Below are 17,321 nucleotides of genomic sequence, written 5' to 3'. Positions count from 1 at the left end.
TGCATACTTGTCATGCTGACCAAACACAGATACTGTTTAGCAAGCAACTTTTTTTCTTGCAAAATGCTCAGCTAAAAGGCTTCTCTGGAATCCATCAATGCATCCATTAGGATCACATTATAGTGAAGAAGGCTGAAGAAGAAATGAAGCATAAGCATAAAACCACAAACTATATCTTTGAAAACAAAAATAAGAAAGTAAACGCTTTCCGAGCTTTACACCATAACATTAATCAGGCTTGTCTGGCTGTTTTCTTGTCATTTTGTTTTGGTTTTCATTAGCTAGAGGGAAAACACTGATTCTAAGATCATAATTATAGTCTTTTCAATAAAGTTCAGGGTCATTAAGGTAATTATAGAAACATCATCTCTCTTGGCTCATTCTCGGGAGATACAAGTCAAATATTGTGAAGTTAGTTAATACTGCCACATTCACTTTAAAATTTGTCACACATTATTGCCAGATTTACTAGTTACTGATGAAAGAGACTTTGTTGCACCAAACTCTTCTTCTTTTTTCCAGTTCTGCTCAACAGAATTTATTTTTTACAAGGCAGAGCCTTTGGTCAGATGAACAGAAACATCACAAATGAAAGCAGCGTGCACTGTTCTTTGAAAAGAAATACTTTGAAAATAAAAATCTCCAAAATCCAAATACAAAATGGCTAAAATACAGAACAATATACAGGACTACTATATATATATATATATATATATATATATATATATATATATTGCTGCAGTGTGTTGTACATTTTTTAAAGAATGTAATACAAAGTATAAACATTGTGCATTACACTCTATTATATATTGTTATAATACAATCTATTGTATATTGTTACAGTCTAAATTATAGACTATTTGACTTATTTTTAATTCTTAAATATAACTATGACATCATTAAATACACCTATCACTACCTGAAATTTGTACAGTAGATGGCCAGCCTATCTGGGGCTTGCGGCGGTAACTGTAATTCAGTCACGTGTTAACCCTTTAACTGCCCCACCAAGAAAAAAACATTTTTTGTTTGCATTTCTTATCTCCTTATGTCATTAGTTTTTTTTTCCAACACGTCCCATAATTTTTAAAACATTAGCTTCGCTTTTCTACGTTTACCATAAAGTGACAAATCAACCATTTGGTTGAGCACGTTTTTGAAAAATTATTGAAAACATACTAAAGTTTTTTCATGGCACCAAGTAAAATAATTTTGTAAAGTTAGGGCTCTTACAGTGTAATATGTCAAAAAAATATGCTTACCTTGCAAAATTTCACCAAAAACAGTTTACATGGCAGGAGTGATTTCTTTCTCTCTGACATCCATCAAAGAAGAAGTGTTGTGACAAATGCTGTTGATTTTTTTTGGCTTAACATACCTCTACCAGATGGTAGAGATGGCTCAATCAGCTTGAATTAAGTTAGGTACTCCTCTCAATAAAATATAGTGACTCAAAATGTGCTCAACCATTTGGTCGAGCGGCAGTTAAAGGGTTAAAATAATTCGCGAAACTACCGCCAGGTGGCGCAAAGGGACGGATTGTGAAATGAATGTAATTGTAAAGTGTACAACATCACAAGAACAATAATGCATGTTCTCTGTGGGCTTTTTATGTTTGAAAACAGTGATTGTTTTTGTAGTTCTATGTGGTGCTGCTTTAAGGAGCCACACAGATGGGAAATCAAAAATTACCTGTATTACAGTGTATGATGTAGCTGTTCATCAGTGTAAACAATGAGCAAAGTAATTAAACCAAAAAGTACATGATTTAAGTTATTGGCTTCTAAAGTAAGGAGTCGACTCTGAATCGCTGAAACGAGTCGCTATAGATTTCAAATCTTTTGCCCATCTCTATGTACGTCACTAGGAACACTTTGCATAATAATCTCCGCCTACCGCCTTGAGAGAAACGGAACTCTGACCTGCCCCACCCCCCCACACAGACGCTCTGGTTAGTGTGAGAGCATCATGTCGAGGAGACAGTGTGTTTTTAATTGTAAAGGCAAGTTTGTTTTATTTTCACTGCCAAAGAATGAATATCAGAAGAACCAATGGCTAAAATTCATTTTCACCACAATACCAGAGCAGTACAACAAATCCCTTTTATTGTGTTCACAACATTTCACTGATGACTGCTTTTCTAATCTCGGTGAGTACAAGGCGGGACTTTCAAAGCGTTTGGCCATAAAAGAGGGTTCATTACCAACTTTATTTAGAACAACGAGCATCTCCGAATCACAACGCGAAGTATGATTATGAAGTTATGTGTTTGTTTTCTCCCGAGCGTCTTATCAGTATGTGTGCTGTCTGCAGCCTTTGTCTGCGCTGATCTTTATTTACAAACACGTCATTAAAATGAAGTGTAACAAGTGCTGCTAACAGATATTCTGTGATAAAGTAATGCATATGAAAACAACGCGAAGTCCGTTTTTCACGTCTCCCTTCATTATATCTAATGTGACCACGCCCCCGCGCTGAACGCGCTATTCGGTTGTGTGCGGAACAACCAATCAAAACTATGTCAGTTGACCAATCAGAACACAGTATGCTACGGAAAGGTGGGGTTTAAGGAAACTGAATTTTTTTTTGAACAGCTTTGCGCGAATCGTTTGGGGATCTCTGAGAATTGAGTTAATTTTAAAATGATATTATGACAAAATGACAATGCTTTTTAACCTTGGATGGATTTAAACCTATTGTACAGGACTTATAAACAGTGATAGGAAGCTTAGAATTTTCATCTTACTGGCTCTTTAAATTTGTGTGGATTTCTATTTTAGGATGTGAGTCATATCTAATTAATTAATTACCTATATAATCTGTGCTGTGTATTCCTTTTTGCACAAGACTGCACACAGCTTTTCTTCCGTACTGAAAATCAGTGGAAATGTGGACGGACTCCAGTTGAAATGTTGCCTATCCATTTAGTTATTCAAGATATCTTTTTCCCCACGCATTTTTGAGTCTTGTTTCTGCACAGATTTGTTTGGCCTTTTATGAGTGCAACTCAGAGGGAACATTGGTGCCAAATGTAATATTTATTTTTATAGTTTTGTTAGTGTTAAAATCTCTCTGAGATATTGAGAGGATATACTTCTATATCAATATATATATATAATACTATATATATATACATATATATATATATATATATATATATATATATATATATATATATATATATATATATATACTTCTATATTATTATATTTTTCATTATATACTCAATAATGAGTGTTCCTGTAGCTCAACTGGTAGAGCACTGTGCTAACAAGCGCAAGGTTGGGGGTTTGATTCCCCGGGAACACATGATAGGTAAAAATTGATAGCCTGAATGCACTGTAAGTCGCTTTGGATAAAAGCGTCTGCTAAATGCATACATTTAATTTAATTTAATTTAAATATACAAATGATATTAAATTTAAAATAAGTTTACACTCAAGTATAGATTAAATTCATGGTGAATCATTGAAATAGATATTTTACAGCTGATATAGTAATGTTACTTAACATTGAAGAGTTGGTCAACTTAATGAGAACATTACTGCAAAAGCTCACATAAACAACAAAGAATGCATTTGCAGAATTTTATATATCTAAATTAAAGTTTATTTCTACATAAACTAGAACATTTTTGACATTCAAAGTTGTGTTTTGAAATATATGAAAATAAATATATGTAATAAATCCCAATATATGAAAATAATTATGTTTGTTTGGCCTGATGCCCAACCCGGTGCCCTGATGTTGTCCTGTTGTGCTAAAACAGCTGTAAAATGCATCTTCATAATCACAGTTCACACTTAAAATACCCTGCCATTATGTACGAGATTCTTTCATTTTACACCTCTACTTGTCTATAGTGTAAGATGACAGCACATAAATAAAACATGTGTTGAGCACAAATTACTGAAGCTTATCTGCTAATGTGCTTTGAGTTTGTTTGTCTCACAGGGCACAAGTTAGTAGCTGAGCAATTCCAAGAAAATGCTGTCTGAGAGGAAGGGATTGTCTTTTTTCACCATTCTTTTCCCTCATTATGTTGGCTGTTGTTATTGTTTTTTTGTGCAAGTGCCGTTGGCCAAAAAGATACAGTTAGCTTTTAGCCTCTGTGTGAATGCTGTCTGCTGCTCATCTGTAACTGGAATAATAGGAGACATCTTATGTGGGTGAGAGACAAGGGCAGAGGCTTTTCTTCTGCTCACAGACACCCTGTAATCACATTTAGGGAGAGAAATGAAATTTGCCTCTGCAGCGGGAGACACCATAACATCTCCTGTTCAATTACACACGGCAGCTTTTCACTCTCTTCTCTCCAACACATAAGTCATTGTTGTCGGTTTTTCCACATTAGTTGCCTGAAATATAAAGGTGTCAATTGATTCAGCACTCCTAAGTGCATATATATGAGAATATACGCTGTGAATCCAAACTAGAAATGGGGCAGTCGGCACGAGAGTAAAAAGTGTTCAATTGATTTTAATGGAACCCAAAGTGTTATGTTTTACATGCCACTACATAAACACATCTTTTTATCACATTTGGGAATCAATATAATATAATATAATATAATATAATACAATACAATACAATACAATACAATACAATACAATACAATACAATATAATATAATATAATATAATATAATATAATATAATCACTAAGTGATCACTTATGGCCTGTGCAGCTGCAGGTGCTGCTGTCTCTTTCTGTAGAATCATAAAATAGCTCATGGTGGCTTATTAAACCATTAAGATTGACCATGAATTGGTTCACAGAAATGAGTATGGTTATGAAGGCCCCAAGTCTGTGATATTGTTCAGTAACTCATCTAAATCCTCCCTGGTGTGACATCAGCTCTACCCTCAACTACATTGACATCTTTCTCATACGACATCATTCCCAGCAGATGAAAATGACAGTATACCAGAAGCAATTAAAGACAGCGGAGACCAGCTCTCATGGTTAAATGAGTTTATAAGAGTTGATATGTGTAACAGTCACATTAAAATGCCTTTTGAGACACCGTTATTATCAACACTTCACCATTTGGATCTGGAATTCATCAAGTGATTTTTTTTTTAATTATTATATATTGGGGTGTAATATTGTCATACTTTTTTTGTGTGTGTGCTATCTAGGTCACGGTATCAGAGAGGACCAACCATGGTCATTTAAAGCACGTCAAGTTTTTTCATATGGTCAGTCTTGTTGTGCTTTTTATAGTAAAAATCACCTTGCCCTGACTTCTCAAAGCTTTCCTTTTCAAAGCTCCTTTCTCTTATTGTTATGAAATGTGCCCTAGAATGAGGTGAACACTACAGAAGAGTAAAAAAAAAAAAACTTTTCAAAAAGAGCTTTGTTAGAGACTTTCTGTGTCTCCTTGCTGTGTACTTTAGAGGAGTATCAGGGTTCAAGGAAGGCTTGGATAGGCAGTGGTTTCATGCTCCTTGCTTTCATTTAGCAGGCAATTTGACAGTGAGGCAGCAAGAAAATGAAACTCTAGCTGTCTTTTCATCACCAGTTGAAAAGGCACTCGGTTTCCTCCACGTGTAGATGGTGCTAATTAGCTCACCCTTGAGATTACCCAGAAGGCCACTAAACCCATGGCCCTCCATCCTTCCACCCCCAACTGCTGGCCAAAGCTAAAAATAAAGGGGCTCATTCTCCTTGATGAAAGTTAGAGAGGACTGCAATTACAGACAGAGTGAAGAATCAAGCTTCCCCACTGTGCCTTCCTCTCTCAGCAAGAGCCACTTCATATTCACAAACACAGCAATAACATTCAGATTACTGTGTCCATGAGATGTAGAATAATGGCCAAATGATTAAACTCAACCTTTGTGGGCCAGCACTGCTATTATAAATGCTATTTTTTTGTATCTTATAAATACAATAATAATATACAGGTATAAATGGTCAGTAGTTTTCCATATACATTGGTAAAATGTGGTGAAAGTGGTGACATTTCTGCAAATGACGTAACATTGCTTCTCGCTAATTCATGACACGTTCAAAGAGAAATGCCCAGTGAATTACACTAAAAGCGAAAACAGTTTTATTCTAAACAAATGAATGTGATTGTGTTTTGTTACATTGGTTGTTGTATTGTAGCAACTCAAAAATGAAATGCTGCTAAAAAGGTTAGGTTTCAACCCTACTTTATTCCTAACTAATAGTCTTAAAGACCCAGGCAAGACTTAAACCCAAATGAAGATATTGACATTATGACAAAAGTGTATTAAATATGAATCACTAAATGTGGCTTTAGAATCCATTATCTCCTTGAAAAAAAGCCTGCCATTGGCCAACAGCCCACATCAATCCAATTAGTAATTGATTTAGTGAAGTATAGACCATTCACAGTGTTTTAATATTCCATCTGCAATATTTGTTGATTGTTAGTCTATGCAAACAGAAATCATTGTCCGCTCTTTCATTTTCTTGTATTTTATAAGCATGATTAATTGCATTGAGTTTTCCATTGTATTATTGTTTGTAAATAATTGACAGGCTTGTACCCTGATTCATATTAGGAAATGCTGAGTATGACTGAGTAATCTGATAGCTTGTATCCTCGTTCAGTCCTATTCAACATCTAAAGACACCTCCAGAAAAAAAAAGTGTAAAATCTGAGCCATCACATGCCCTGAATAATAAAGGATTCGTCCACACGAAGCACCTCAAAATCCAGCGCCATCTCGTTTAAGCGTTCCAGCACCTCAACCTCGGCCTTCCTCCCGGATCTCGTCTTTATTCTGTTGAAGGGGTGTTGTCAGCCTTGATTGCCCACATCTCTTCACCTATTGAATCCCTAAACTCCTCTTCCCTCATTAGTTTCCAGAGCTTCCTCTGCCTTCCAAAAGAGAAGCCCATATTAATTCCCTGTGAACTGCCAAAACCAATCACAGTCAGCGGAGCGGGTGAGATAATACTTTCACTATCATTTTATCTCGGAGGGTGAAGGGAGTGTAGCGCAGGAGAGGGGTGGGGGGGGGGGGATATGCAGACGGAGACGTGGGCTCCTCTTTGGGTTGTCATTAAGAACATCTTCTGAAAGAATAATTGGGATTTGGGCTCCATAACAAAAGACAGAACTGGAGAGTTTCACTGAAGCTACTAGAGTTCAAATGGTAGAAGTTGTTTGGGAAAATGTAGCCCAATTATAACGAAAAAGTTCCTTTGTGGATGACATCACAGGCTGTAGTGCAAGGACGAGCTGTGTGCTGAGAACAACTACGGCGGCTTTGGAAGGAATGACAGGGCTTTTGGTTCCAGCCCTATATGATCCGCTTTTCAATAATCACTGGCTCTATCTCTGTCTCCGCCGAGGCCTTGGGGTGATTGTGAGATGTGCATGCTTTAAATAGCCTCTCCTCTTTCATTATTCATCAAAATTATTGCCTGATTTGGAAAATGGATCGTTTATGCCCTGCCTGATCGGGCGGGAGACAAGTGTCGCTGTCTGCTAAACGGCTTCACTCGGCATTAAATATTAAATCTCGCCACATACTATTGCTCTTTTCCCCATCGCTGTAATTAGGATTATGGTAATGAACATTGTTTTAAAGCTGGCTTCCAGTTGATGCCTTTCTCCCCATAAAACTGGTGTGAGTGCTTATAGTAGAGTTCTTTGATGCAGCATTTGAGTTTGTTTAAAGTTTTCTTCATTTACTGACGAAATATCAAGCCAGTACTTAGATTAAGAATCAATCAAAACCTGGTTCTTTGGGAAATACTGCAAGCGGATCATTTTCGTGATGTTTGATTCGATGACAGCACACTGTTATTGACGGCATGTGATGAATGCTTTGGTAGCATCGTTTAGTCTGACATGTTTATTGTTCACAACACAAAAACTTTTTTTTTAATCAAAATTGCATAGTCTGACACAGTAACTGGTGTAACTCTCATAAAAAAAAAATGGTGTTGTCTGAATGGGGCTTGTTAGATAAACAAGCATGTAGCCATCTTTAGAATTTTGTCTTTATTCTGCCCATTATCTGGTCATGGTGTATAGCTGCTACCTACAAGCTGTTTTAAATATTCCCGTTGTATTACTCTTCTGTAAACGCAGTCTTTCACTTGAGTCTGAGACACACTGCACGATTATCAGCTGTCCCAGACGAAAGATTGGCATCTAAAAACAATTGTGGCGATTTCTGTGATCGTGGCTCCTGATTGGTGCTTCTTTGTCATACAGTGAGAGAGGTTCAAAGATGAACATTGTCAATAATTTTTGGACAACGTCAGAAATTCATGTTGGCCTTTGGTAATTTTATTAGAAAATACGGAATTAGCTTCCACTGTTATGCTGATGATACTCAGCTACTGTATATATCACAACTAGACCAGATGAATCTTCAAAATGATCGAAGCTGACAGAGTGTGTTAAAAATGTAAAAAAAATGGATGACCAATATTTTTCTCCTATTAAATTCAGATAAGACAGAGATATTATTTATTATATTTATATATATTTATAAAAAAAAAAAAAAAAAAAAAAAAAAAAAATCGACTAGACTGATGTACTGTTACTTCCTCTACAGTCAAAATTCTGTGTGCAATATTAGACAGCAATTAGTCTTTTGAAAAACGTATTTCCCATATTACAAAAAAAAAAAAAAAAAAAAAAAAAAATCTTAGAAACATTGCCAAGCTACGAAACATGTTACTTGTTTCTAATGCAGATGCAGTTCATGCATTCATTACCTCTAGACTGGACTATTGTAATGCACTTCTAGGTGGTTTTCCTGCTTCGTCAATAAACAAGCTACAGGTAGTCCAAAATGCAGCAGCTAGAGTCCTTACAAGGTCAATAAAATATGATCATATTACCCCAATTTTACAGTCTCTGCACTGGCTACCTATTAAGTTCCGTATCAGTTACAAAATAGTATTACTTACCTATAAGGCCCTAAATGATTTAGCTCCTACATACCTAACTAGTCTTCTACCAAGCCACAATCTAAGGTCACAAAACTTTTAGTAGTACCTCGGATAGCAAAGTCCACTAAAGGTGGTAGAGCTTTTTCAAATTTGGTTCCCAAACTCTGTTTTTTAGCCAAGCATTCAAATAGTGCATCTCATAATTTTGGACTGCAGTTATATCTGATCAAATGTACATTATTATTCTTTAGCTTGGGTTTAACTAATGAATTTTACTTGGTTGGAACAGCAGCTGTGCTAATGATGTCCTATTTGTTTCTCTGTTTTGCAATGGCATGTAGGATATACACAAGCTCCAGTCTGGATCCAAAACACCTGAAATCATGCTAGCCCCTCAGAGGACCCCAGATGATGCTAACCCTGAAACAACATACAGAACTACCAAATTTTGCTACAAGTGTGATTGCATCATATAATAATTGCTGTTAATAGTGAAAGTTGCTTTGATTTGTATCGTAAAAAGTGCTTTACAAATAAACTTGAATTTAATTGAAATTCAGCATTATTATCGCACAGTGTGTTTGCTGCTACAACCCACATTAACTGACCAGCCAATAAAAATGCTATGTGAAATTCACCACGACATGGCGCTAAAACATAAAATTGCTTTCCTCAAGCTCTTATCCCTTTCCACATAAAAACTACAACAGCCAAAGTGTTATTCATCGTGTATTTGTTTACCACTATTCTTCTATAGAAATGTGTGTTGTAGCTTACGAGTCAGTGTGTCATCATTGTAGTCTACATGCATACATGCATAGTTGTACTGTTGTTATATTTCAAATATTTTCATCACTTCAGGAATTTTATATAAGTGTCATATAAGAAATATGTTTATTAGTATATAAATGTGACTATACCTGCACTGTTTACAAAAGAGATGGTAAGTTTTATGAAATTAAGACACACTTATAAAGTAAATTTTTAAACACTTCATTATGAAATATATATTTATTTGTAACATATTAACAGCAATAATAAGATAGGCCTTTTAACACTGCCTGGCATGGTAATAATAAGGAAAGTATTGCACCCTTCGCCAAGTGTGTTCCAAATAATGAGTTTGTCAAGTCTGTTATATTCGAGTTATCATGTCTCAAGTCAAGTTCAAGTATTAATATTTATGTCATGTTTTCATATCGGTTAACGTTTAATAAAACTGCACATGGATTCTTCCTTCGGCTCGTCATCAGTCAAAAATACTCACTCACTCACTCACTCACTCAATGAATAGCTTGGTATTTTAGTAGGCCTATTATTTCAGTATATAGTACTTTAGCCTTAAGTAATATTTTGAATTAGGTTTTATGCATTCAGTTTTCAGTTAAATGTTGTTGTTTTTGTCAGTTGATTGTTAATGTACCATTTTTATCTAATATCTATTGTGTGTTTGTGTAAAATGTATACTTTTTTCAAATCGAGTTTATCAATTAAGTTTAATTAAAGTTTAATTAAAAAAAGGTTATTATATATTAAAAAACAGTCATCAAAAGTAGTAACTGAATTGTTAAAGGACCAGAATTGTCATGTGCAACCTGAATAAAAGCCTATTCTCATCTCTAGGTGGTACAGAGCCTCTGTGTGGAACATGCAATGCTCACTAAAAAAGAAACAAGAAAATAAGCTCTTTTCTGTCGGCTAGGCATCTGTCCACTAAATCGAGCCCGATGGAAGGATTGTACGAGCTTTTTTGATGAAGGAAAAATGTAGCAATATAATTCTCGCCACCTTGGATTAGAAAGAAACATCCAGGTGGGGAAAAAAAAAATACTAATAATGTGCCAAAAAACAATTTAATGGATGGAGGTTATTACCAATAAAGCATTGTAACACTGTAGAGAGACTCAGGCAGAAATAATAAAAGGGCATGTTGATGAGGGGGAAAAAGTGGCGAACGAGCTACTGGAGTCATTTCTTTTCATCATGGCGGTACCTGCTGCAAAGAAAAAATGGTAGATTTCATTTAGGTCTTTTGTTTTCTGCTTGTCATTGAACTCTGGGGGGAATTGCTGTGCACTCCAACTTTGATGCTCTCCGAGCAAAGAGAAATGAACTATCTGATTTATTACTTGTGAGGCATGGAGTAAGGGAGGAGAGCGGAGGAGGAGAGGCAAGCATGATGAAATTTAATTAATGCTCTTATCACGTTTGTTTCACCTGCTGTGTTGGCTCTGGTGTGGCTATGAGATGTGGAATTACCTCCCATGAATCACAGGAACTGCTGAAAAAAAAAAGAACACTCTCAATTCTGACTGTCACCACAGTGAGCCGAGAAGTACCTCAATTACTGTCATTCAGCTTGTATAGCTGCATTCACCAAATCGTGGCCTTTGACTTTCAGCCTGCTTGATCAAGGTGAACGTGAACAAGTGGAGAAATAAACACCGTCAACAGCCGATACACTCCATGTCAATACGTGTTCTGTATACAACATCTGCAGCAGGGGTTCACGCTTCTGCTATAGCTGGTGTCTGATGCTGAAACGACTATGACAACTCTGAATGAAATAAACTCCTGCTCCACTCAATGTCATACTGTGTGTTTGACAGAAGAAAAACAGGATTTCAGCTTGTGGCTCAAAAGTTTCTGCAATGTTTTGCCACAATCATATATTTACATAAATTACTAATGTGCCAGTGCTTGCAGCATATTTTGTGTCATTTAAACTGTATGCTATATTTTACATATTTAAAAAAAATACATAAATTGCTTAAAAAAAAAAAACGACCACATTATTATTCACATAGCACAGATGATTGGTTTCTTTCCACATCAGCAGCCAATGAGCTTGCTGCCCAACAATCAGAAACGTGTGCTTGCTGTAGTGGTTGCAGTGCCCTTCAGATCTGCTGCATAGATCTGCTATGGGGTGATATGTGTATGTCATATTGGGGTTATTTCATATATGTTATATGTGAAGCAGCAGTATTTCCTACATGCTCACAGTAGCATGTCTTGGGTGTATTGGCAGTAGCAAGTCTACCGTTAAGGGTACAAAAAGTACTACCCCTAAAAGCTGCATATTATTATTACCTTAGAGTAGTAATATGTACCTTTAAGGTACAACTGTGGACCTTTTAGTGGTAAATAAGAAACAAAGATGTCTTTTTTAGTGTACTGTAACAGTGACAAGCTGTTTTGCACTTTTTTTCTGAAAAATTATACCAAATAAATGTAATAAGATAATTGATGCCACTATCTATACAATTTCCCAATGAGGAAATGCATTAGTGTAATTGCATTGTAGTACAGAGTCGTTATATTGCAATGCAGCAATTTTTCCATGGTACAGCATCATATGGCAACGTTCATATTTTCTCTGTTTTCTGTCAAATTAGCCTGTTATAAAGTGGAATAGATTACATTAACATCTAATTACCTTTTCAGAGATTGAATTGTGTGCCATTTTAAAGCTCACTTAAGTCCCCACTCTCTGTAACCAAGTGACCAGGACATTTCTCTTCATGTGTTCAGGTTCGAAATGACATAAGGGTGAGCAAATGATGACAGATTTTTCTTTTCTGGTCTTTAAATGTCTTCTTCTCTCTCTCTCTCTTTCTTTGTACAAGGAACTGCAAATATGTGCTCCAAACAACACACGGCTCAGAATTTCAAACCCCTAACTTTCTAGGAGGCATATCTGCAGCTGCAAGCCGCTGACAAACTCCATCTTGTACATCTGAGCCTGCAGAGAAAGGCGAGAGCGGTGATAGAATATTGATGCTCCTCTGGCATGGGCCGAATACTAACCAAATAGCTTTATGTAATTGTGACCGATACCATTTCACCGCATGTATCTGCATTACATTGATATTCCCAACTTTGCTCGGCACTCTGTACATTTTTAATGCTCAAAATATGACAGCGTAAGAGCGAATGCTGGTTTAAACCTCCAATTGGAAGGTTGTGTGTGTTGCCTTATCTGTCCTCAGGTGCCTCGAAGTCATTAGTCTAAGGTTCGACCACAACGGGGTCAGGCAGTTTGTCGCAGTTAATGATGCTCTTATGACCAGTTGGCATACAGACACTGTTAACCTTTTATGTTTTTTCTCACTCTTTTAATTGTCACTTTTCCCCCTCCGGTAACCATGGTGACCTTGACTGGGGAAATCTGAACTCCGGCAAGTGCGCTGTGTGTTGCCTGTTCCAAGACTGGTCTACAAAAATCAGCTCACCCAGAGGGGAACGCGCTGACCTTTGGAAAGGGAGGGTTTAAATGGGGTAGCATTTACATAACTCTCACACCAAGACTCATAACAGGGCTCTCAGAGAAAGCGTAGCCCAGTTTGCACGCTTTATCTGACCTTGAGACTACTCCTCATTATTTCCTGTGGCTGTAATTCAAGCCATTTATAGCGGTTAGCACTCATTTAAATATCTTCGGTGGTTTATGAACTCTTTAGACTTGTGTGCCTTCCTCCCACTTGATCCCACTTAGGTAAATTCCTGGAATTCTGTGGAGAGTTGCGGTAAGCAGATGCTTATGGGTGCTCTTGGGTATTTATTGCCTTTATTTGAGATCATTTAATCATCAAGGTTAAACTGCACCACATGTCTTTGTATTTCTATCACCTGCCATGCTGTCTATGAATAACCACAGCATGGAACAATCTCCTTTATATCTAATCTGACCAGACATTTAAACACGGTGTGGTTCTGAGGCCTGTAATATAACTTCATGCATTTGCCTTTGTCTGAATTCTGGGAAGCATCTTTTCAGGTTAGCAAGCTAACAAAAAATTCATATCAACAACCTCAGTTAAAGGGTCTTTAAAGAACCATCTCTTTCTTACCTTTTTATAATCTGAAGAACCTTCTTTTGTGAAACAGAAAGGTTCTTTAGATGTTAAAGGTACTTTATGGAACCATTTAGACCAAAAATGCTTTTCTATGGCATCGTGAAGAACCTTTGTTTTTAAGAATGAATGTGAAAATGTTAGTGAGGTATTTTGCTGTCACTGTAAACTTTGTTTTCCAGAAGCTACAGAACTAAAACGGACATTGCATATCACATTTAGCAAACTCAGCTGATAGCTACATACTGATAGAGTGATATAAAGTGAAGTCAGAGATGTAATTCTGCTTCAGTGGTTTTCTGAGAGGTTTAGTGAAGCATGCTTTGCAGGAACAGTTTTTGCGTTTTCCATTTTTAAATAAAAAGCTGAAAGGCCAAAGTGTGTCTCCAGATATGGCTCATAATAAACATGGTTTATAAAAATGCTTGTATTAGAGTTGTATATATTCTTGAAAATGTCACAAATTGTAGCTCTATTAGACCCACAAAGATCACAAATGGAAGACTTTTATGAATAAATAAATATATTTATTTATTATTATTATTAAAAATACCTTTAATTGAGCTGTGTATAGACACTACTGTTCAAAAGTTACTACAAATGTTGTTTTTGAAAGAGTCTCTTATAACTCCAAAGCCTGCATTTGATCTAAAACACAGCAAAAAACATAATGATCTGAAATATTATTACAATTTAAAGTAACTATTTTCTATTTTAAAACTGTAATTTACAGTTGTGATGTAAAAGACTCCGGTCTTCAGTGTCACATGATCCCTCAGAAATGATTCTGATGTTGATTTGCTGCTCAATAAATAATAATAATCATTATTATTATTGAATATCTGTTCTGCTTCTAGTTTTTTTTTTCTTTCTAAAATACAGATTTTTTAAGGATTCTTGAAAAGTTCAAAGAACAGCATTTATTTTAAAGAGAAAAATTTCGTAGCATTTTAAAAGTCTTCACTGTCACCTTTGATCAGTTTATTGCATCCTTCCATGTATTAATAAAAAAATAAAAACAATAAAGGGTTAAACCAAAATATCATACAAATATGAAATGCACCAACTACACTGTAAGACATTTTAACTCATTTTGACAGAAAACTACATCTTGGCATTATTTATGTAATTTATTTTAGTCAAGCATGGATGGTGCTTCTGATGAAACTGAATGGGATACACTTCACCGCTTCATGTCCTGGTTTGAAACTTTAAAAAGTCGCCCTACTTATAGGTGAGTCTCTTGTCATAAAGTGTAACTACACCTGGTGTGCTCCGTAGCCATCTATTCTCATTAGAGGTGTCTAATTCAGACAACAATAATGCCCGGGTAACAACCACCATTACTAGATGAGCACAACCATCTTTCTTCATTAGCCATGGCTAACAAGAGAAAGCAAACAATAACGGTGAACCACATGCCCCCTCAGGTATATTTGAGGGCCCAAACATAATAGGGTGAAGCAGAGTCTAGCGCTGTTCTGTTCTCAGTTCTATATTGATGTTAGGAATGATGGCTGTCATTCAGTATGGCTTTAGAAAAGAGTTTCTCAGTGGAGAACTAATAAACCAACACTATAAACCAAATTTAGGATAAGAAATATTTTGAGGTGGTTTACACAGTAGTGACTACTTGAGGCAAAATGTGGAGTGTGTACATATCAAATCGAATGGCACAAATGGTGGAATTCTATTTATAAGAGTTTTGTCTGGACATGTGAATGGGGGATTTATTCCTACATTTTCCTTACAATTTCCATGCAACTTACAGCGGCACACTGAGAGAGAGAGAAAGAATGGATAGAGCATCATCAATAATATTAGGTTAGCTTAGCAAAGCTTGTATTATTCATATATTTTATATATGTTGTGAGCATTGTACATTCAGACCCATTACTCCAATTAAAAAAACCTTAACGTGCAAAGTTTCCCCAGGAAATGAAGAGGAAACTGTGACCTTTGAAGTAAATGCCTTTGTATGCTTGGTAATAGTATGTGGGAAGGGAAATACTCACTGAACTATTCATAAGTTCATTTTGTATATCTGAAAGTCCAAAATGCAGTTACTTTTGTTGAAATACTTTCTAAACAGCAAATACCCGTTGCCCCTAGAGCTTTTAAACTTCACAATGGTTAACATGAGTAAGTAGCGCTGGCTAATAAAGACACAGCTGCATGACATCGTACAATCCCCAAGCGTTTTCCTCTCTACATTTCCCCCTTCGGGTAAGACCCTCTAGGCAATGAGTGAGCTGTCACACTGTATATGGTAGTATTAATTTAATTAGATCCACCAGTGGGCACAATTAAATCTTTCTCTGAGCACACATGGGAGAAGGAAATCTTTTTCTTCGACGCTACAGGCACAGTATGCAGATTTGACCACTTATTTGATTAATATCGCAAAAATCCGTCATTGCTAGACAGCTTGTTTATGAATTCTGGTCGGGGAATTGTGGTGGATGTAAAAGTCTGTATTTAGCATTTTCTAATTAATCTAATTAGAAACATCTTCATTACAAAATATAGTGTGCAAGGAATAATGACCAACTCACTGTCGCTACAAGGCTAATCACCAACTAAAAATATGTGGACATGAAATATTAATTTCAGTTAATTTTGTAATCTTGCCAGGTCCTTCCATAGTGTTCACTGCTCACTTTTCACTTAATATAAATCAGTTGAACTCAGTTCACTTCACGTTATTCTTTTTTTTTTTTTTTTTTTTTTTTACTTTAATGAATACAAAAATATTAATTTTTATGAAGACTTTTGCTTCATGCAATACATTGTACTTACAAACAACTGCCTACAAACCACACCTGCTATTAATTAATCTCAACTCCTTTTTTACTGTATTTCTTTTACTCTAACTTACTGAAGTACTAGTGTGGTGACTGGAGGGCAAATTTTCATTTCTTCAAAAAAAATTATCCTAAAACATTCTGGGGTGAATTTAATTCAGTGTTTCGGTTTATTTCCAGATTTGAGAGAAAATAATCAAATCAAAGACCAGAACAGTAACATTTTAATGAATATGGCTTTTGCAGAGATAATGCAAACCCCTGTCACCAACAAAGAAAGACAGCCGGAGAATCGTTAGCACTTTAGCCATCTCACTGTACAGCAGTATGAGGATACAGAAAACCAATATAGTCTATAAATTTGTGCTGATTGTGTTCTGAGACCGCAGTAATGAAGGCCTCAGCCACTGCGGCGGCAGCAGGCTGTCTGAGAAGACAGAAAAAGCAGAAAGAGATTAAATTCTATGGAGAGTTTTTTGTCTGGCAGATTGGTTCTTATCACCCAGCTCTGCTCTACAACGTTACGAGGAGAGAATGTAAGAAAGAGAGGGAGTGGAGGAGCTGGAAAAAAGCATTAAGAGGGGATATTTAAGGATATTATTAATCCATTTATCCGTGTTTGACATTTGTCGATGTATCTCCTCAGATTGCTTTATTCCGGATGTGAAATGCTATTAATAAAAGCAGACCGCCTCTTCAGAGACGCTCTGCTGCTGTCATCATGTTTAATGTTCCCTGTAAGCCTAAGCGTGAAGGTCTCGTGTTTTCTCAC

The sequence above is a fragment of the Carassius auratus genome, chromosome 19, assembly GCF_003368295.1.
Source record: "Carassius auratus strain Wakin chromosome 19, ASM336829v1, whole genome shotgun sequence".
NCBI lineage: Eukaryota > Metazoa > Chordata > Actinopteri > Cypriniformes > Cyprinidae > Carassius > Carassius auratus.
Note: the sequence above shows the minus strand (reverse complement) of the source record.